Below are 22060 nucleotides of genomic sequence, written 5' to 3'. Positions count from 1 at the left end.
GGCACTTAAAATTAAGTTGCATGGACTGTGTGGCCAAAGATAGCAGGCCATGTCAGCAAAGTAAGCTGTGGAACTCTGGTTGAGGGTGAAACACTTTGACAAAGGCCACCCCATTGGGTGGGACGGTCCGAGAGATGACAGAGGGCAGCCAATGATGGGACCCGCCATGCATGAAGGCGATCTCAGAGGTAGTAAATAAAGGCAGTGTAGGCGCGTGACTGTTAACTTGATTTTTCATGAAGACAACATCCCTCTCTCTGCTTCGGCACTCCCCACGAGAAGGACCATTTGGAGAGATGCGAACGCCACCTCCTCATTGCCATCCTCTCCTCTTCCACCCCGATACGTGCTTCAGCCTGTGCCATGCCAGTCTGCATGACCACATGCGTTCTGTGCAGGAGAACAGATCATGCCTGCATAAGTCCTCGCCTGACCCTTTGTATCTCGTTGAATCCGGTATTGTCAGGGTCATTATCAGGTGAACTGAGCTGCGTCCTTTTGAGGCGCAGTCAATGGTATTTCCTGTCCTGTCAATCTACCTGGGCTATCTCCTGAGGTGTGAATGGGCTGTTAAGTGATTAGATAGATAAGGATCTTCTATTATTCGTTGACTCGTGAGCACGTATTCAGAGCACGAGAAATCCGTTTCTCCATTGTCTTTATGTAAGCTGCGTTTAAACGTTAGAACTCGTGTTTCGTCTATAGATTGGAATCAAACATTCTAGCATTGTTCTTCGTGTATTCAATGCATGGTGCAAATAATAGATAAACGAAAAAGGCGAAGAACAAAGCGTCATAGACTGTGAGTCTGTTTGTGCGTATGGAATGGGGATTTTTTTGTAGATATTCATTGTGTTTGTTTGATGTCCGGTGTTCTTTCCTCCAGTAGCAAAACGTTTGAATCGTTCTCACTATTTCCTGGAGAATAAATGGATATCAGGAAGACTTGGTACATTTCTTACAGTGAAATGCATATTTGTCATATATTTCCTGCATTATAAACTGAATTGTATCAGAAAATATACAGCAAAGACTGGAAATATTATTATATATATATATATATATATATATATATATATATACATATATATATATATATATACATACATACATACATACATACATACATACATACATACATACATACATACATACATACATACATACATACATACATTGTTTTGGATTTCAGAATCGGATCCGACTAATGCATACAACATTCAGGTCCTCAGACAGTTATTTCCATAAAGGCATGTCCAGGATAGACCCATCCCCTTTGTCTGGTGGGATTCTATCTCTTTGATGCAATGGAGAAAGGTATAGAACAGATTCCCTTTCTTATGGGATTGCATTTTCCTCTTTGCGACATGTTCATGCATGCTACTGATAGCCGTTAGCCCAGCGGCGACTTATTCTACTCCTTTCCATCATGACGCATTGACTTGCAGGATATTTGATTAAACACGCCACGGGTTTTTCACATTTCATTCATTGTGACGGTCAAATACAGCTGTTGGATCATTTACCTCACCCACCTCTCTTCGATTGAAGTTCAACACCCACCTCTCACCGATGTTGACATCCACCTTTTTCCATTGATGCTCGACACCCCGTTCGGCAGCGCCACGGACGCTGGTTGGCTCATTCTCTTGTCGGGCCAAACGGGGAGGCAATGGGTGCCGTTGATGTGTTGTGAGTGCCCCCACGTTATTGCTCAGCAATTCCAGCTGAATTTCGCTCAGCACCAGGCCTGTATTTGGGGATTGCCTCTCTCTCTGCTAAGGAAGGGATGATCGTGAGATTGATGGGTGGAGGTCACATGCAATGATGCTCCAATAGGCAAGCTGGATTTGGCTGAAGTATGCTTGAGGCTCCGCCCACACTGGTCACCTATAAAAAGGATGGGAGGACTGTCGTCCTGACAGTTGGTGACAGTTCCTGACCATTGCTGACAGCTCCTTATGGTTCCTGATCGTTGCTGACAGCTCCTTACAGTTCCTGACCGTTGCCGACACCTCGTTACAGTTCCAGACTGTTGCTTACAGCTTCTTATGGTTCCTAACCATTGCTGACAACTCCCCATTGGTTACGGCTCCTAATAGCTCCTGACAGTTGGTGACGATTGGACCATTCCTGCTGGTTCTGCTCAGTACCTGCTCTTGACGTACCTGATTCTTGGCATCCCTGGTTCCTGGGAGTGACGACGTGACCTCGATTGGTGTTCAAACCTGTTTGCGGGTGGGTGTACAGCGAGGCAGGGTGCTGGCAGTGGACCAAGGCATGCTCACACATTTTTGGACATTTTATTGGACGCACGATGACTTCTACCTTGAAAAGCCGAGACCGGATTTCTTTCCCACCTGAATGATCTGCAGGGTACCTTTGTCTCGTGTTTAATTGTTAAGTAAGGCACAGTGATAAGTATCTCCTCTTTGTATATTTTTCTATCCATGCCCGTTTTATTCTTTATTTGTTTGAGATTATTTTGATTGATTTGAATTCATCTATTTACACCACAAGGAAATAATATGTTCTTCAGTTTATTAATTTCCCTTATTAATAAATTCCTTGTTGGCATTTCAACCTGTCCATGCTTGTCTTTTCCTTCCGTTGATCCAGCATTGTTGGAACCTAAAGAGACTGGGAGGTAATTCCCAAACTAATTAACCTGTCAAAGTCGGCACGCACCAACTGGAAATGCTTGGCCGCCCTAATTAAGATCTAATCAAGATAAGATTGGTGCATCACCGAGGGCACGTTCCCTGGTCAGGAAGCCACGTGACGTTCCCTGGTCAGGAAGGCATTCGTGGTTGTTAGGCAACCCACCGAACCACAAAGTTAATAGTGAGTGGTGGCCCCAGGTCCAGTTCTTCCAAGGAGAAACGAGGATTAACCCCTCATAATCAACTCAGTACCTGTGACCATAAGAATATATATATATATATATATATATATATATATATATATATATATATATATATATAATATATTTAATGAAGGAAGAGTTGGAAGGTCACTTGCGTGTTTCATACAAGGAGGGGTGAAGTGGTTGGGGATCTGGAAAGCTTAGTGAGACTAACAGTCAGGGGTTTCATTTGATTTGTTGGAGCTGAAAATGTCTGATTTGCGGCAATTTTGAAGAAGGCAGAGGCGGCATTGGTTCATGGACAAAGGTGAGTTCCATATTCGGTGTTGAGTTCTGGAGGCATCAAGCAGTATCTGTGGAAGGCTCTGAAGGTGGTGTGGAGGCAAGGAGCAGTGCCCAGTCAATGATGTAGGGCAGAAGGACTTTATATTCCGAAGCAGGAGGATGCGGTGACACTTGAGCAGTTGAGACCACGATCATTGCTCGATGTAGATGCAAAGATATTGATGAGTGTCTTTGTTGCATGTCTCTCAGGCTTAATCAGAGAGAATGGTTTTGTCGATGGCTCTGTACAAAAGGCAGGAATACCAGGTTCACTCGGATGTATTGAATACTCAGCATTTGTCTGGCAGGTATTACAAGAAACAGACAAAGGAAGGATGTTGCAGTTGTATGGCTGGACTTGGAGGATGCATATGGGTCAGTGCCACATGCCTTGATCAGATATGCCATGTATTTAGTTTGGGTACCACGAATATTTCGGGATTTTCTGATGGCATATTTTGATCAATTTTGGATGCGGTTTGTGACAGTCCTACATAACAGAGTGGCAGAAGTTGGAAGTGGGGATCCCAATGGGATGTGCCATCTCCCCAATTTTGTTTGTGCAGGTTTAGGAGTTGCTGATACATGCTGTGAGTGGACATGGTAAATAAATGGAACTAGCCTCTGGTTAGAGCTTGCCAGCAATGTTTGCATTTATGGATGACCTGATAGTTGTCGAACAGTCAGCTGATGGAGCAGTAGAGGTACTGGAGTGGTTGGAAAGGTTGATGCTGTTGGCAAGGATGGCCTTTAAGACAAGAAAGTTGAGTGTTGTGGTGAGATGAGGGGTGGTGGATCACATTCACAGGTTTGAGCTGGGAGGGTAGTGGTCCCATCATTGGAGGAAGCCTCTGTTAAGAGCTTGGGATGATTGTGGTTACATGGTGGAGTTGAATGATGTGGGAATGGTGGAGGAGGTAAGGAACAAGCTTCTGAGAGGTTTGAGGAGAATTGTTGGATGTGGTTTGCCAGGAAAGTTGACGATAGGGTGCTTGAAGTTTGGATTAATACCACGAGTATTGTGGCCATTGATGATTTACGATATATTGCAACTGAGCATGTAGAGATGATGGAGGTTTAGGTGAGTGGGTTTGTGAGGAGGTGGTTGGGAGTGCCACACTGTTTGCCAAATATTGCTTTTTATGGTCAGTGTGGATCCCGGTGTGTACCCCGGTCAGAATAGGTACACCGTATCCCTGCGTGTCGTAAAAGGCGACTAAAAGGGTTGGCGTCAGGAAGGGCATCCGGCCATAAAAACATCACCTCAAAAGGAAACCATGATGAGTACAACTGAGGGGCAAGGTACAGCCCGAAGTACCCCGTGGGGGTCCTCACCCCCTCTCGTTAAAACTCAAGGTGGGGAACCCGATCGAAGCAAGGGAGGAAATTTTTCCATTTATGATGACCAATCGTCTGATGCCCCACGTGGAGATCGGTTTCTGAGGTTTGGTACATGGAATGTAGGGACAATGACAGGGAGATCTGGAGAAGTGGTTGAAACATTGGTCAGAAGAAGAGTGGACATATGTTGTGTGCAGGAGACACGGTGGAAGGGAAGTGGTGTGAGAATGGTGAAGGGAAGGCAGGGGCAGAAGTACAAGTTTATGTGGCAAGGGTGCCCAGAAGGCGTGCATGGTGTTGGTGTCATGTTTTCTGAGGAGTTTGTAGACAGTGTAGTGAGTGTGACTAGAGTGAGTGAAAGGTTGATGATGGTGAGAATCGTGATCAGAAATCTCTTGGTGAACGTCATCTCGGGATATGCCCCGCAGGTCGGTCGAAGCGATGAAGAGAAGAACATGTTCTGGTGTGCGATGGAGAAGTTGATGGAAAATGTGAAAGATGAGGAAGTTGTTGTGGTTGGAGGAGACTTGAATGGACATGTGGGAAGGAGTCCAGACGGTTTTGAGGGAGTCCATGGGGGTTATGGATATGGTGTGAGAAATGGAGAAGGTGAAAGGATCTTGGAGTTTGCTGATGGAGCTGATTTGTTGCTCTGTAACACTCAATTCCAGAAAGCGAATAATAAGCTTATTACATACACGTCAGGTGGGTTGACGACAACCATTGACTACCTGATGGTGCGTCAGCGAGATAGGGGAAACCTCCGGGACACAAAGGTGATCCCAGGGGAGGAGACTGTTTCGCAGCACCACCTGGTTGTCTGCGATATAAGGGTGAAAGGTGCGCGGAGAATTCGGCGGGTGAAGTACCAACCGAGGATGAAGGTGTGGAGGTTGAAAGAGGCGACAGTGAAGGAAGCATTAAGAGAGAGGTTGAGTATGGTTGAAGATGATGTGGTTGAGCTTGAAAGTGGTTGGATGTCAATGAAAGCTAGTCTATTGGGAGCCGTTGGTGAGGTATGTGGATGGACAAAAGGACCACCAAGGCACTCGGAAACATGGTGGTGGGATGATGAAGTTGGAAAGACGATTGAAGAGAAGAGGAAGAAGTTCAAGGAATGGCAAAAGGCAAAGGATACGGTGGAAGAAGAGGCTGCACATGAAAGTTATAAGGAAGCCAAGAAGGCTGCAAAGAAAGAGGTTGCAAAGGCGCAGGAGGCCCATAGGAAAATGTTTGGAGAATGCTTGGATTCGGAGGAGGGTAAGAGAGCGGTATTCAGGATTGCAAAGCAGATAGCGAGAGAGAGATTTGATGTGACAGGGGTGAGTTGCTTGAAGGATGAAGTGGGACAAATTGTTGTGGATTCAGATGGAATTAAAGGAAGATGGAAGAGATATATGGAAAGGCTGTTGAATGTAGAAAATGAATGGGATAGAAACATCGAGAGTAACCCAGTTTTAGGACCAGCAGAGAAGATAACTGAGAAGGAAGTTGAGGAAGCTATAAGAGCAATGAAGAGTAGAAAGCAGGAGGGCCGACGGGAGTTGTGGGAGATATGTTGAAGGCAGCGGGAAGTTGGGGTGTGAAGAGAATGACAGAGATCTGTAATCTGGTGGTGAAAGAAGGCCGCATTCCAGTAGATTGGGAACTGAGTACCCTCGTCCCTCTGTACAAGGGGAAAGGTGACCCTCTGGACTGTGGCTCCTATAGAGCAATAAAGTTATTGGAGCATGGAATGAAGGTATTGGAAAGGGTGTTGGAGAAGAGGATAAGGAAGAAGGTAAAGATTGACGAAATGCAGTTTGGATTTATGCCAGGAAGAGGAACGACAGATGCAATTTTTATTGTAAGGCAGTTGCAGGAGAAGTACATGGAGAAGAGGAAGAAGTTGTTTTTTGGGTTTGTTGATCTGGAGAAAGCATTTGATAGGGTCCCACGCGAAGTAATGGCATGGGCATTGAGGAAGTTAGGAGTGGAGGAATGGTTGATCAGAGTAGTGATGGCCATGTACGAGAGAGCACGCACAGCTGTAAGGACGAAGGATGGGAACAGTGGTGAGTTTGAGCTGAGGTTAGGAGTGCACCAGGGGTCGGTACTAAGTCCACTTCCATTTGTAGTTGTGATGGAGGTGCTGGCTCGGAGGGTAAAGGAGGGTTTACCGTGGGAGCTGCTGTATGCAGATGATCTGGTGTTGATTGCAGAGAGTCTGGATGGACTGAAGGAGAAGATAAACAAGTGGAAGGAATGTATGGAGGCAAAAGGTTTGAAGGTGAATATCGGAAAGACGAAGGTGATGGCAAGTGGTAAAGCATGTGGTGAGGTGGAAAGGACTGGGAAATGGCCATGTGCTGTGTGCAGGAAGGGTGTTGGAGTGAACTCCATTCAGTGTACAATGTGTGCTGAATGGGTTCATCGAAAATGTAGTGGGGTGAGAGGGTCATTAACCAGTGTGGCAGCTACATTCAAGTGTAAGGTGTGCATCGAGGGAGCAGCAGATGAAGGAATTGTTGAGTTGGATCTTGGAGATGGTGTGAAGCTGGAAGGGGTGAAAACATTTTGCTATCTCGGAGACATGCTGAATGGAGAAGGTGGATCAGACTCTTCGACGGTTGCTAGAGTGAGATGTGCATGGAAGAAGTTTCGGGAACTGAGTGGCGTGCTGACGAAGAGGGGAGTGTCGTTTAAGCTGAAGGGAAAGGTGTATGCTTCATGTGTGAGGAGTACGATGATTTATGGGAGTGAGACATGGGTACTGAACATGGAGCAGCAACAAAGGCTGGAAAGGGTGGAAATGCGAATGGTTCGGTGGATGTGTGGAGTATCGTTGAGAGAGAGGAAGACAAATGATGACTTGCAGAAGATGATGGGAATAGTCTGTGATGGAGGTTGTGAAGAGAAACAGGTTGAGATGGTTGGGTCATGTGTTGAGGAAGGATGAAAGTGACTGGGTGAGAGGAGTGTTGGAAATGAGTGTAGTCGGAAGTAGAGGACGGGGAAGACCGAGAAAAACTTGGCTAAATGTGGTGGAAGAGGAAATGTGGGCAAGGGGATTAAGAAGGGGAGATGCAGAAAACAGGGTAAAGTGGAGAAGATTGTCATGGTGCCCGCAAGGCTAACCCCCCCTTTAGCGGGGAAAATGGCCTTTAAGTGTGTGTGTGTGTGTGTGTGTGTGTGTGTGTGTGTGTGTGTGTGTGTGTGTGTGTGTGTGTGTGTGTGTGTGGTCAGTGTGGACAACTCTGGGTTCCCTTAACATCTACAACCAAGGATTATAAGGTGGTGAAGGTGTGCGAGTTATGATTGTGTGGGATTCAAGTGATCCAGTGGTGAAGAATGCTCTCGCAGAGAAGGGAATTCAGAAGTCGAATGCAAGAGCAGAGGTTCATGAAATGGAGGAGCGGTTCCAACAGGAGGAGGTCATGGGAATGGTTCAGCATGGGAAGTATGGTTTGGGTTGGATGAAGCATGATCTATTAGGTAAGGGATGTGTGAAAGAAAGGAGGAAGATGGTGGAGAGGGAGGTGAGAAGGAAGGAAGAAGAGAGGAGATATGTTAAGGCAGGCAGACAGGCACAGCAAGGTGTTTGAACTCGGTGGGAGGGTGTGCAGGTGACGATGTTGAAGTGGGGAAAGATTTTGAGAATCAAACCAATACTGTTGAATTTCCTGTTATGGGCAACATATGATATGCTTCCATTGCCAGCAAACTTGAGGGTGTCAGGGTTGTTGCAGGAGCAGAGTTGCTCTTGGTGTGGAGATTGGAGAACCTGAACTGAGTTCAGGCTCAGTATCATTGACAGCAAGAAGATATAGATGGCGGCATGATCAAGTGCTGGTGGTGGTAGTGGAGATGGCGCAACAATAGGTGATGAGATTGAGAAAGAGGGGAGTGGAGAAGGATGAGGAGGCCCATGGGAGAGAGGTGTTGTTTATGAAAGAGGGCCAGGTGGAAGGAAGAGGAGGAGGTGGAAGGCAAGAGGTCTGCCAAATGCATGTGATTGGCTGGTGGTGGCAGACCTAAAGCCACACATGGTATTCCTGGAGGAGATCTGCTTGACAAGGTTGCGGCCTGACATTTATCATCTGGTCAGGTACAACAAGGCATTTCAGCTTTATGGAATGGTCAGTTCCTTGGGAAGAGAATACGGAGGGGGGTGCACAAGAGGAAGAGAGGAAAGTGTGTTAAGCTGTAAACGGAATGTCGTTAGAAGGTTTGGCGAGTTTATTCTCAGCCATTTGAAGTGTGGTTTAGAGGGTATATTGGCAATTCCTTTCATGCATTTCTTGCTCAACTCGGAGTTTGTGCAATGGGAAGAAGGAGAATGTGTGAGAAATTGGCCAAGGTTGCCTTTGAAGGCTCACTTTGGATCTGGAGGACATTTATGGAGGCAGGTCAAATGGTGAAGATTGAGGTTGATTCGGTGGTGGTTCTTTCAGCCCCAAAAGGGGTAGTGACTGAATGTGGAAGAGAGAAGGAGAGATGTGTGTGTGTGTGTGTGTGTGTGTGTGTGTGTGTGTGTGTGTGTGTGTGTGTGTGTGTGGTTGTTGATTTGAGCAGTGTGTGTGTGTGTGTGTGTGTGTGTGTGTGTGTGTGTGTGTGTGTGTGTGTGTGTGTGTGTGTGTGTGTGTGTGTGTGTGTGTGTGTGTGTGTGTGTGTGTGTGTGTGTGTGGTTTTGAATGTGTTTTGCTGTTGGGTGCATGTTGTAAGGTTGGATGAAATGTGTATATATATATATATATATATATATATATATATATATATATATATATATATATATATATATATATATATATATATATATATATATATATATATATATATATATATATATATATATATATATATATATACACAGACACTAGCAGGGGTACCCGGCATTGCTCGGGAGAAAAATTGAGGGGGGGTGGGAGTAGGAGAGTTGGAGGGCCGGTGGGCTGAGGTTGGGAGAGTTTGTGGGCCGGGTGGTAGCAGAACTGGAGTGCCTGGGAGAGGCAGGTGGGCCGGGGGATGGGGGCTGGAGAACCGCCGAGGTGGAGGAGGGGGAGGAGAAGCACTGGTGTGGGGTTGGGGTAGTAGCTGGGCCGAGAGGGTCGCAAACAGGGCTGAAACTCCAGACATAGAGCCTTTCCTCCGAACACAAACATCCCGGCAGTTTACAGTCAAAATTCATTGCCGATATGATTGCTCAATGCATAAAGGAAACCCTTGAAAAGAACACAACATCAAATGAACATAACTAACCTGAACTTTTGGTCAGCCCACCCATTCTTACTGTACTCCCCTTTATATAATGTCTGCATCATAACCTTGAGCAATTTCACTATGAACACATTCAAACGTTAAGAAAAAGAGCAAACAGAGATTGCAGACCCTTGCCAGTACTTGTTTGTTGTGGTGTTTATGTACTGGTGTGTAACGTAATTAAGTAGACCTGCAACCTTACAACTGCTGGCAGTGATGACCGTGGACAAAGATATCCCACTTTGATGAGACACCTGACCCTGACCCATGACGTTTTATTATTATTGTTACTATTTTGCAATTGAATTCAGAATTGGATTATAATAAATTCAATTCAAATCAAATGGAAGACAAAATAGGTACAGTCCTGCATTGGAGTAATCAGAAGGAACCCAAACAAGCAAAAAGCAAAGATGAAGTCAACAGGAGGAACCTGGTAAGGATTCACATTTCAACTGTTACTCCTCCATCCTCAAACCCATCTGTGCACAGCCAAGTGAGCCTTATCAAAAATAGAACCCATTACAACAAATAATTCTGCCTGCCAGACCATGCTTCCAATCAAGTTGAAATTTAAAACTTGTATTTCCCCTCACTACTGAATCACAATTGTGAAGTTTTATTTCAATTGATTGAGGAGTTCCAGAGAGAACATTATTTAATATTTTTCTTAAATGAAATATGGCTGCCAAACTTTGTGATTTATCAATTATTCCTCAAAAACCTTGTACATGCATGCCTTGGGGAACATTTATGTGAAGTTTTTGCCTTCGATCTGTCTTGCTGTTTGGGAGAAGAATTTTATATGTTTTAGGGTAAATCCAATATGGCTGCCAAACTATGTGACCGATGACGTCTTATTTGTGAATCTTTTGTTCCTCTTGGATAGGCGGTCGTATGTATTAAGTGTTTCCTCGATCTGTTCAGACATTTCAGAGATTTTTGAAAGTTTTTTTTCAAAAAAAAACAATTGGCTGCCGAATCATGTGACCGATGATGTAATCAAATAACTTTTTGTGTCCCATTTTATCCCTTGATGACCCTGAAAAATTTTCTGACTGATCGGATGTAGAATTCTACATTTGCAATGATGACGTCATAACGAAGGAACCTGTGACGTCATAAAACACACACTCATTCCACATGAGGAGTACTTGCCACGGGCCAAGTTTCAATATTTTCCTTGGTGCGATTTCAGAGATGGAGGTTCAAAGTTTTTCCATTTTTCCAATATGGCTGCCACACCACGTGAACTATGACATAATTATAATTAAAACATTCTACATGAGTAGTCGCACCAATGGTGGAAATTTCTTCTCAACCCGACAAGCGGTTGCAGAGAAAAATACGAAAGTTCTGTGCAGACAAACAGACAGACAAATAAACATACCCAAATGCAACACCCTCTCCTTTGCCCAGGGTAATAACCATGTTGTACAGTTTCACTTGCTGCACAGTACTTTCCTCGTATTTTCTCTACCGGTCTACCCACTCATTGAAACGTTCCCACATATTTACTTTCAGTAAGGCCGAGGTCACGTTTTCTCTACGGCAAGGATACGGCGGCCGTACACCCTCTGAATTGACAAACGTGCGGCGGCCGCAGAGAAACTGAGGTGGCCTCAGGGAGGCCCTACACCGTTTGGCTATATTTTACAGGCCGTAGGGGTGCCGTGGAACTGTAGCGCAGAGTTATAACTTTTTTTCATTTCTACGTTCGCCGTCGCAATTCGACAAGCCAAGCTATGACGTAGATGTGTTCCACGTCGACCGTACGTAGGGCGTACGGTGGGCTTGCGTTATTTGTGCGGCTGCCAGAAGCTCTTCTCAATGAAAAATGAATTTTCCCAACCCCCAAAAAATTATGGCAGCCACACTATTTCCACGGTCGCCGTACGGTGGCCTTGCGGTCTGTGTGACTACCTGCGGGCAACGCAGGGTCGACGCACGGTTCCCTTACGCCCGCCGTGCACCTACGTACGGCCTCCATGGCAGTCTGCGTCGATCGTGCGTCCACCGTGTGCTACCGCGAAAGATCGGAGTATAGGTGTTTGCCTATACAGTGGTGCCCCCAGAATCCCAATTTAATTCGTTCCAAGAGGCTGTTCGGATTGCAAAAAGTTCGGATTCCAAAAATGTTTTCCCAATAAGAAATAATGGAGTGAATTAATCTGTTCGTGGACCCAAAGAAAACCCACTTTCAAGACACTTTAAACTGAAATTCCCCATGTTTAAGGTAAAATAAGATGAGTAAATGACCTTCGGTGGCGGTGCATTGTATGTAAACTGATACAATCACCACATCCAAAGGTCCACACAGGCTCGAGCTCCGGCCTGGGTTCCGATCGCTCGCGCACTCTGCGAGAGCGCTGCCCCCAGGGCAGCTCATCAAACATGATGCCCGCAGAACCACAATCACTTTCATCAAACGCATCGGGCTGAAGTTATCATGGATATTCCAAATTAGAACTGGTTTTGCTGTGAAATCCAATCCTTGCCCGACAGTCCGTCACACCACGTGATCGGATTGCTTTTTTGTGATTAATTAAAAAACAAACATCACAAATGAAGGTGAAAACACGAGGTAAGGCCTAAGTCACATTTGGCTCGGCGGCCGGAGGGTCTACAATGTACGGGCACTAGCAATTATAAAGCGGCCGCAGTATTTCCACGGTCACACAATGTAGCAGTCACGTTTTTATTTTTCGGGTAGACGCACGGGGTATTTATAAATTGTGGAGACCGAAAACGTGGGGGTTCTGTACGGTCTTTGATTTGATGTCGCACGGTGACCTTAGGGCGTTCCTGCAGCGGCCATCGAATTTTCAAGGAAGGCGCAAGGTGCCCGCAAAGCAACCGCAGGGGGGGCCTTAGCCAAACGTGCGGCCAGACGGACGGTAACAAGCGGGTTAATTTTTTTTTTTTTTTACCAGTTCTTTTGTTTCGGCTTGTCGAATTTCTACGGCGAACGTAGAAATGAAAAAAGTTATAACTCCACGGCGACCTTACGGCCTGTAAAATATAGCCATACGGCGTCAGGCCACCCTGAGGCCACCTTGGTTTCTCCGCAGCCGCCGCACGTTTCTGTCAATCCAGAGGGCGTACGGCCGCCGTATCCCCGCCGTGGAGCAAATGTGACTGAGGCCTTGGTATCGATCGACACACGAGAGATGCTTTCACGAGGACTTCCATCGACGAACTGAATGAACAAAGCACGAAGATGCGGCTCGAATAGGTGGGGGAGACATGTGAACAAACATGAACGCCATGTTGTGTTTGGTTTTTTTTTAATGTATTAGGTTTTTAGGGTGAAATTTTCTCAAAAATTATTCGGATTCCAATTTGTTCAAACAATGGGGCATTCGAATTCTGGGGGCACCACGGTATATTATAGTTATAGTATATTCAGTTATATATATATATATATATATATATATATATATATATATATATATATATATATATATATATATGTATATATATATATATATATATGTATATATATGTATATGTATATATATGTATATATATATATATATATATATATATATACCCACTCTTTACCGTCCGTCTGGCCGCACATTCGCCTTTGGGTCCCTTTGCGGTCGCCTTGCGGCACCTTGCGTCTGCCTTGAAAATTCTATGGCCGCTGCAGCGACGCCCTAAGGTCACCGTGTGACATCAAATCAAAGACCGTACGGCACCCCCACGTTTTCGATCTCCACGATTTCTAAATACGCCGTGCGGCTCCCCGAAAAATAAAAACATATGTGACTGCTTCATTGTGTGACCGTGGAAATACTGCGGCCGCCGTACAATTGCGAGTGGCCGCAGATTTTGGAGACCCCACGGCCGCCGTGGCAAATGTGACCAAGGCCTAAGTTAAGTTTGGGGTCGTTATGTATCAAACGAGTGAATTATATAGCATAGATTATATTCAGGGATTCACAACAATACACTTTCAGGAAGCTGGGATAAGGGTTCGACAGGACGTAATGGTGTAAGGTGTGATGTAATATGCAACTCTCGACCAATGACAGCCAGAGACATCAAGGCCACAATATAATTGAGAATTTAATTCAGCGATATCATTGTTATTAATGGGTCATAAAAAAACAAACCAAGTCGTCTTTGTTCACCGGGAGGTCGAACTTAATTCATGTGCCAAGTTTGGTGGCAATTAACCCAGTAGTTTTGATCTGATTGATGTTACACACAGACAAACAGAAAATTACATTTATTTATTAGATAACATCATATACATATGTATATGTATGTATATGTATGTATATGTATGTATATGTATGTATATGTATGTATATGTATGTATATGTATATATATATATATATATATATATGTATATATATGTATGTGTGTGTATACACACACACACACACACACACACACACACACACACACACACACACACACACACACACACACACACACACACACACACACACACACACACACACACACACACACACACACACACACACACACACACCCTATAGAAAGTCGATATCCCCTTTCAAAATTTTCATCTTTTATTGCCGAATAGCGTGGAATTAAATCAGACTTTTTCCACCTTTATTTATACATTATAACTGATAACTTCCAAGTGAAAAACAAATTCTACAAATTTCAAAAATATTAATGAAAAGTACAGAACTAAAATGTCTTCGTTGGATAAGTCTCCACTCCCCTTGTAATTGCAATTGTAAATTAACTCGTGTCACAAACTGCCATCAAAATCACACAACAAGATAATTGGCCTCCACCTGTGTTGAACTGTAGTGATTCTGAGTATTTCAGAATAGAACTAGAGGGGGAGCACTCGGTAGAGTGCAAAACCTCCGCCGCCAATACTGCAACGTCACTCAAGTGAACCTGATATCCTATTCATTAAATTTGACGTCAACATTGCTCACAGAGTTATAGTTAGCAACTTTGCCTTTTACTTTTAACTTTTACATACTCAATTCATTCGTCATAACTATATTCCTTGAGACAAATTGATTTTACGTGGGTATATCCACCTGAAGTTCCAAAATCAACCGCAATTATAATTTTGGCATGTTTTTTGTTGGAAATCACTTATAACATGTAGAAATGCAAAAAAAAAAAAAATCGAAATTTTGTTGAAAAAAGTTGAAAAATTTTTTTTTCTTTAACAAATTTTTTTTTGGGGTGGGGGGGGTGGAAATCACTTTAAACATGTAGAAATGCAAAAAAAAAAATTCAAATATTTTTTCAAAATGGCCGCTATAGCGGCCATATTGGATTTTGGACCACGTCCAAAATCTAATGGCATGATCCTTGGACCATACCTAATCCCCCCACCAAGTTTAGTCGAAATCCGTCGGAGTTTTTCTGTAATACTGTTCACAAACAAACAAACAGTGGATTGTTCACAAACAAACAAACAGTAGTGGATTTCACAGCAGTGGATGTGAGTATCAGTTGGAGGGCCAGTGGGGTGAGGTGTGGGGGCCCGGGGGATGGGGGACTGGTGAACTGCCGAGATGAGTGGGGGGGAGGGAGGAGAAGCGGTGGTGTTCAACATGTATGTGTGTGTATATATATATATATATATATATATATATATATATATATATATATATATATATATATATATATATATATATATATATATATATATATATGTACGATATCCGTCTAAAAAGTAACGGGACTGAGCCTGCTGTGTTCTCCAATTACACAACTTGAATGAATGGGTTGCGTCACAGTCCTTCGCAACATTCCAGCAATATATATGATTGGTGATTGTTGACTGCGCTCATTGTGTGATTTTTTTTTTTTTTTTTTTTTTTTTTTTTTACAGGTAATGCTTTATACATTGTCTTGTCTGAGTCGTTCACCAGCAACTGGACTTGAGGTCGCCTTTCACTCAGTTGTCACAAACTCAGTGATGAGTTGAAGCACAGCTTACAGGGTGCTTCGATGTCTGTGCTTCGATGCACCCGTGATCACCCCCTTGAGCTTGGGGAATAAGAAAAAAAATCACAAGGGGCCAAGTCTGGTGAATACAGGGGTTGCTCCAGAGTTGGCACGTTCCTCTCCAACAGAAACTGTAATTCTTCAGTAATCATCCGCACCATGAGTCGACGATCTGCGCGCACCATCTGCTTCACACGCTCCATGTTGTCCGCTGTTCTGCTCGTTGAAGGTCTTCCAGACTGTGTATCATCTCCAACCTCCTCCCTTCCCTCTTTTATCCTCTTGTGCCATTCAAATGCACATGTACGTGACATCCTTTCTTCCCCGTAGACTTGCTGCAGCATTGCGAAGGATTCGGAAGGTGTTTTGCCAAGCTTGGCAAGAAACTTCAGATTGGCTCTCTGCTCATGACTCGTAGCGCGACGACTCAGACTGGACAACATGTAAAGCACGACCTGTAAAAAAAAATCACACAATGAGCGCAGTCAGCCATCACCAATCATATATATTGCTGGAATGTTGCGAAAGACTGTGACGCAACCTGTTCATTCAGGTTGTGTAAGTGGAGAACACAGCAGGCTCAGTCCTGTTACTTTTTTGATGGACCTCGTACAGTATATAAAATATATATATATATATATATATATATATATATATATATATATATATATATATATATATATATATATATATATATATATATATATATATACTTATGTATTATATAAACACAGAGACATGACAGAAGTAGACACCTTAAATTTATTCATTTCATCTGTATAAAGCAAGTTTTACTCAGTGATTTGTCCTAATATTCAACTATTTATTTGCAGAAACTAGTTCCTGGGTCGTGTATGACTATTAACTATGCCTCGAACCCAGGAAGTACATGACCCTTCTAGTTGTAATATAATGTCATATAATATTAGCGGGGTATGCTTACACGTTGTGAGCAATAATGAACTGTGCTTTCCCATTGTCTCCGGTCGTTCACTTGCATTTTGTTTTTTTTCATTCATTTATATTTTAATTTACAGATGTTTTCCGACAGTTCAGTGATTTTTTTTTCTTCCCCTGTTGTATCGGCTTCAATGTCCATCAGCATGCAAAATTACCGTGCTTCCCCAATGTAATGGGTCACTCACCTGCATTTTTTTCACTTATTTTTTGATGCATTTATTTTCATTTGCGAATGTTTTCCGATGGGTCTGTGATTTTTACTGGTGTATCAACTTCGATGTCCATTGGCACGCATAAGTTCAACTTTTTTTCTCACCCAGAAGGTGCCAATGTTTAATATCAATGTTAGTCAGTCATTTTGTCAATGAATCAGTGGTTGAATTGAGCTTTAAATATATATACATATGATAATATACTGTATATATACTGTATATATTATATCTTATAATATATATTATTATATAATATATATATATATCTTTATATATTATAAATATATATTATATTTTATAACAAATATATTATATACTAGATGACCCGAGAACCCGTTGGGTTCGCGTTGTGACAGCGGTTGATAAAAAATCATTTCAAAAATAAATAAATAAAAGTATATATACCGCTGAGGTTGTTTGCATTGATCAAATAATCCCGAAGAGTACTTGACTGAATCGGGCAATTGATTTTTTTAATAATTTTTTTTGTTGCACCATTTGAACGAAACTATATTTTGCGTCAATGTGAAAAAAGCAAAAGAGAAAAGTCGAAGAAATTATTGTGTAATCTTCTAAACACAATTTTATTTATTAATGAACACGGAAGTATGAAATCAAAATGGCGGTTTATTTTATGCTTAAAAATAAATCGTTCTTTGTCTACACTAAATGTTTGAGATTTATAAATAAATAATTTCAAGAAAAAAAAACAAAGGCAGCTCCAGCGAACTATACCACTGAGGTTGTTTGCATTGATCATATTCTCCTGAAGAAGACTTGACTGAAGCGGGACTTAATTTATTAAATAATTTTCCCGTTGCCTGATTTGAATGAAACGATAAAACACACCGCGGGTGAATGGTGAGTAAGGTGGCCATAAAATTTTTGCGCTATCGTGTACCGTTTCGGCTGTATTTCGGGAACATACATACATACATACATACATACATACATACATACATACATACATGCAAGATGAGAGTTTTAGTAATATATAGAACATATGTATGTAATATATATATATATATATTTTTTTTTTTATATATATATTTTTATATATATTTATATATATATATATATATATATATATATATATATATATATATATATATATATATATATATATAGTTGAAAGTGTGTTTGTCTGTGTGTGTTTCTCTGTGACCTATGCACGCGAAAAGTACTGGACTGATCCTCACCAAACTTCACATGCTGACAGAACATGTACCCGGGAGTGTCCCGATTGTAAGAGAATTGTACTTCCGACTTCCGGTTTCCGAATTATGACGTCATCACCTGATTTCGTAACGTTAATTTTTCAAGTTCAGCCGATTGACATGGGGCCAACGCCATTTGCAATAGAATGAAAAATAATGCTACAGTCAATTGAAGACAATGAGTTCCGACTTCCCGGTTTCCGAATTATGACGTCATCACCTGATTGCGAAACGTTAATTTTTCAAGTTCAGACAATTGACATGGGACCAACGGAATTTGCAATAGAATGAAAAAAATAATGCTACAGTCAATTGAAGATAATGACTTCCGACTTCCCGGTTTCCGAATTATGACGCCATCACCTGATTGTGTAATGTTAATTTTTCAAGTTCAGCTGATTGACATGGGACCAACGGAATTTGCCAGAGAATGAGAATTAATTAAGTCGCAAATGATGACATGCAACCAGCCTCACATTGAGGCATTATGGTTTTTTATCTGATGCAGCAATAAATCTTAACATTTTTGAACTCGAGTCTTCTGCATATATAACATGGCGGGGAAAATATAATATTATAATGGTGATGAAAAAAAATAATAATGGTGGCAGCCTCGACAATTTTACAATTTACTGTGACATATACTCCTTCAGACCCGCCGTCATCCACGGGATTCCTGTGCGGAGCACGGGTATCCCTGCTGGTATAAATATAGAATACATATTATATTATATTAAAAAAATATATATTTTATTTATATATGTGATATATTACATATATGGTATATTTATATATTCATATATGTATTATAAACATATTATATTTAAATCATTATATACGAAGTCTGTTGAAAAAGTAACGGGACTGTCTTCACAGAAATTTTATTCCAAAAAATATATTGAAATCACAGCTTGTCCCCTTCAGAATAGTTTCCCTCCAGTCTCACACACTTGTCCATTCTCTTCTTCCACGTTTCGAGACAACGCCAGAAGGCTTCTTCTAGAATCCTCCGGAGCTCCATCGTCACGGCCCTTTTGATTGCCTCCACGTGAGGAAATCGGGTCCCCTTGATCAACCCCTTGAGCTTGGGGAATAGGAGAAAATCACAAGGGGCCAAGTCTGGCGAATACAGGGGTTGCTCCAGAGTTGGCACGTTCCTCTCTGCCAGAAACTGTCGGATGCTCAGGGCACTGTGAGCAGGGGTGTTGTCATGGTGGAGCACCCAGGCGTTGTTCTCCCACAGTTCCCTCCTCTTGTCCCAGACTGATCTCATGAGGCGCGTAGGATCTCCCTGTACACGTATTGAATCACTGTTTGATCCTGTGGTAGAAACTCAAAGTGGACGATGCCCTTGATGTCAAAAAACATGATGAGCATCACCTTGACCTTCGACTTCGATATCTTTGCTTTCTTTGGTCTTGGTGATGCCAGACTTTTCCACTGATGACTCTGCCATTTGTTCTCGGGATCCTATTCGAATATCCACGATTCATCGCCAGTAATGACTCTCCCAAGCGTGTCTGGATCGTCCTCGAGGTGTTTGATAATGTCTTGACAGACAGTGGCTCTTTGTATTTTCTGGTCCTCGGACAATAGCTTGGTGACCATCTTTGCCCACACCTTGCGCATTTCGAGATTTTCAGTGATGATGCTCCAGACAGTGTCCTTGTTGATGGAAAGTTTCTCAGCAATCATCCGCACTGTGAGTCGATGATTTGTGCACACCATCTGCTTCACACGCTCGATGTTGTCCGCGGTTCTGCTCGTTGAAGGTCTTCCAGACCATGGATCGTCTTCAACATCCTCCCATCCCTTTTTGAACCTCTTGTGCCATTCAAATGTACGTGTATGTGACATCGTTTCTTCCCCGTAGACTTGCTGCAGCATTACGAAGGCTTCGGAAGGTGTTTTGCCAAGCTTGGCAAGAAACTTAAGATTGGATCTCTGCTCACGACTCGTCACGCGATGACTCAGACAGGACAACGTGTAAAGCACGATCTGTAAAAAAAAGTCACACAATGAGTGCAGTCAACCATCACCAATATATATATATATATATATATATATATATATATATATATATATATATATATATATATATATATATATATATATATATATATATATTGCAAAAGACTATGACGCAACCTGTTCATTCAAGTTTTGTAAGTGGAGCACACAGCATGCTCAGTCCCGTTACTTTTTAGACGGACCGTATATGTATATATATATATATATATATATATATATATATATATATATATATATATGTATGTGTATATATATATGTATGTATATATATATATGTTCAACATATTTATATATATTTATTTTTTTATATATATATATATATATATATATATATATATATGTATACACTGATGAGCCAAAACATTGTGACCACCTGCATAATATGCTGTTGGTCCTCCGTGTGCCGCCAAAACAGCGCCGACCCGCAGAGGCATGGACTCCACAAGACCCCTGAAGGTGTCCTGTGGTATCTGGCACCAAACATGAGCAGCAGATCCATCAAGTCCTGTAAGTTGCGAGGTGGAGCCACCGTGGATCGGACTTGTCGGTCCAGCACATCCAACAGATGCTCAATCAGATTGAGATATGGAGACCAGGGAAACACCCTGAACACTTCATCATGTTCCTCAAACTATTCCCGAACAACGTGTGCAGTGTGGCAGAGTGCATTTTTCTGCTGAAAGAGGCCACTGTCATCAGGGAATACCATTGCCATGAAGGGGTGTACCTGGTCTGCAACGATGTTTAGGTCGGTGACGCGTGTCAAATTGGCGTCAACATGATGGCCGTATCCAGGGTTTCCCAGCAGAACATTGCCCAAAGCATCACACTCCCTCCACCGGCTTGTCTTCCCACAGTGCATCCTGGTGCCATCACTTCTCCAGGTAAACAGCACACACGTACACGGCCATCCACATGATCTAAAAGAAAACGGGATCATCGGACCAGGCGACCTTCTTCCACTGCTCCAAGGTCCGGCTCCGACACTCGCGTGCCCATTCTCGGCGCTTTCGATGGTGGACATAGGTCATCATGGGCACTCTGACCATTCTGTGACTTTGCAGCCCCATACGCAGCAGGGTGCGATGCACTGTGGATTGTGATACATTCCTTCCATGACCACCATTAAAATTTTCTGTGACTTTTGCCACAGTAGACATTCTGTCGATTGGGATCAGATGGGATAGCCTTCGTTGCCCTCGCGAATCGATGAGCCTTGAGCGCCCAACACCCTGTCGCCGGTTTGTGGTTTGTCCCTCCTTGGACCACTGTCTAGGTACTCACCACTGCTGACCGGGAGCACCCCACAAGCCTTGCTGTTTCAGAGATGCTCTGACTCAGTCGTCTGGCCATAACAATTTGGCCCTTGTCAAAGTCGCTCAGGTCTTTACTCCTGCTCATTTCTCCTGCATCCAACACATCAACTTCAAGAACTGACTGTTCACTTGCTGTCTAATATATCCCACCCCTTGACAGGTGCCATTGTAACAAGATAATTAATGTTATTCACTTCACCTGTCAGTGGTCATAATGTTTTGGCTCATCAGTGTATATATTGTGTGTGTGTGTGTGTGTTTGTATATATATATATATATTTTGCTGATCATTTATTGACCGCTCAATATATTGAAGACGATGTTGGGTTGTTTGATTCTACTGTACATCATGGAGTATTTTTTGGTAAAGTATATTGTCAATCATGTATTGTTGTTTGGTATATTGTCGATCATGTGTTGTTGTTCGTTGTGTTGTCGATTTTGTACCATTGAAATCATGTTCCCTTGTGGATATATTGTATATATTGTGTATGGTTATCAATATATTGTGTATATTATGTTGGGTTGTCATTATATTGTGGATTATGTATGGTTGTTTGATTATATTGTATGATATTTTGTACTGGGTGATT

At 42.5% G+C, this 22060-nt stretch overlaps 1 protein-coding gene across 2 annotated transcripts in view; it reads right to left on the bottom strand.

Moving 5' to 3' along the window:
• The window catches only part of LOC147030281 (homeobox protein Hox-D3-like), an 80632-nt gene extending 60090 nt beyond the window's left edge, over positions 1-20542 (bottom strand). The window contains exon 1 of one of the 2 annotated variants that reach the window (XM_085874175.1): positions 20525-20542. The gene's annotated coding sequence lies outside the window, so the exon portion shown is untranslated. Of the gene's footprint in view, positions 1-19070; positions 19089-20524 lie in introns of those variants that run through there. The other variant, XM_085874176.1, reaches the window with a different exon arrangement.
• Between the last annotated feature and the right edge of the window lie 1518 nt (positions 20543-22060).

The sequence above is a fragment of the Eptatretus burgeri genome, chromosome 3, assembly GCF_056783735.1.
Source record: "Eptatretus burgeri isolate ZD-2024b chromosome 3, Ebu_testis_v1, whole genome shotgun sequence".
Lineage (NCBI taxonomy): Eukaryota > Metazoa > Chordata > Myxini > Myxiniformes > Myxinidae > Eptatretus > Eptatretus burgeri.
The sequence above is the reverse complement of the archived record's forward strand: the minus strand, read 5'-3'. Positions and strand labels throughout refer to the sequence as shown.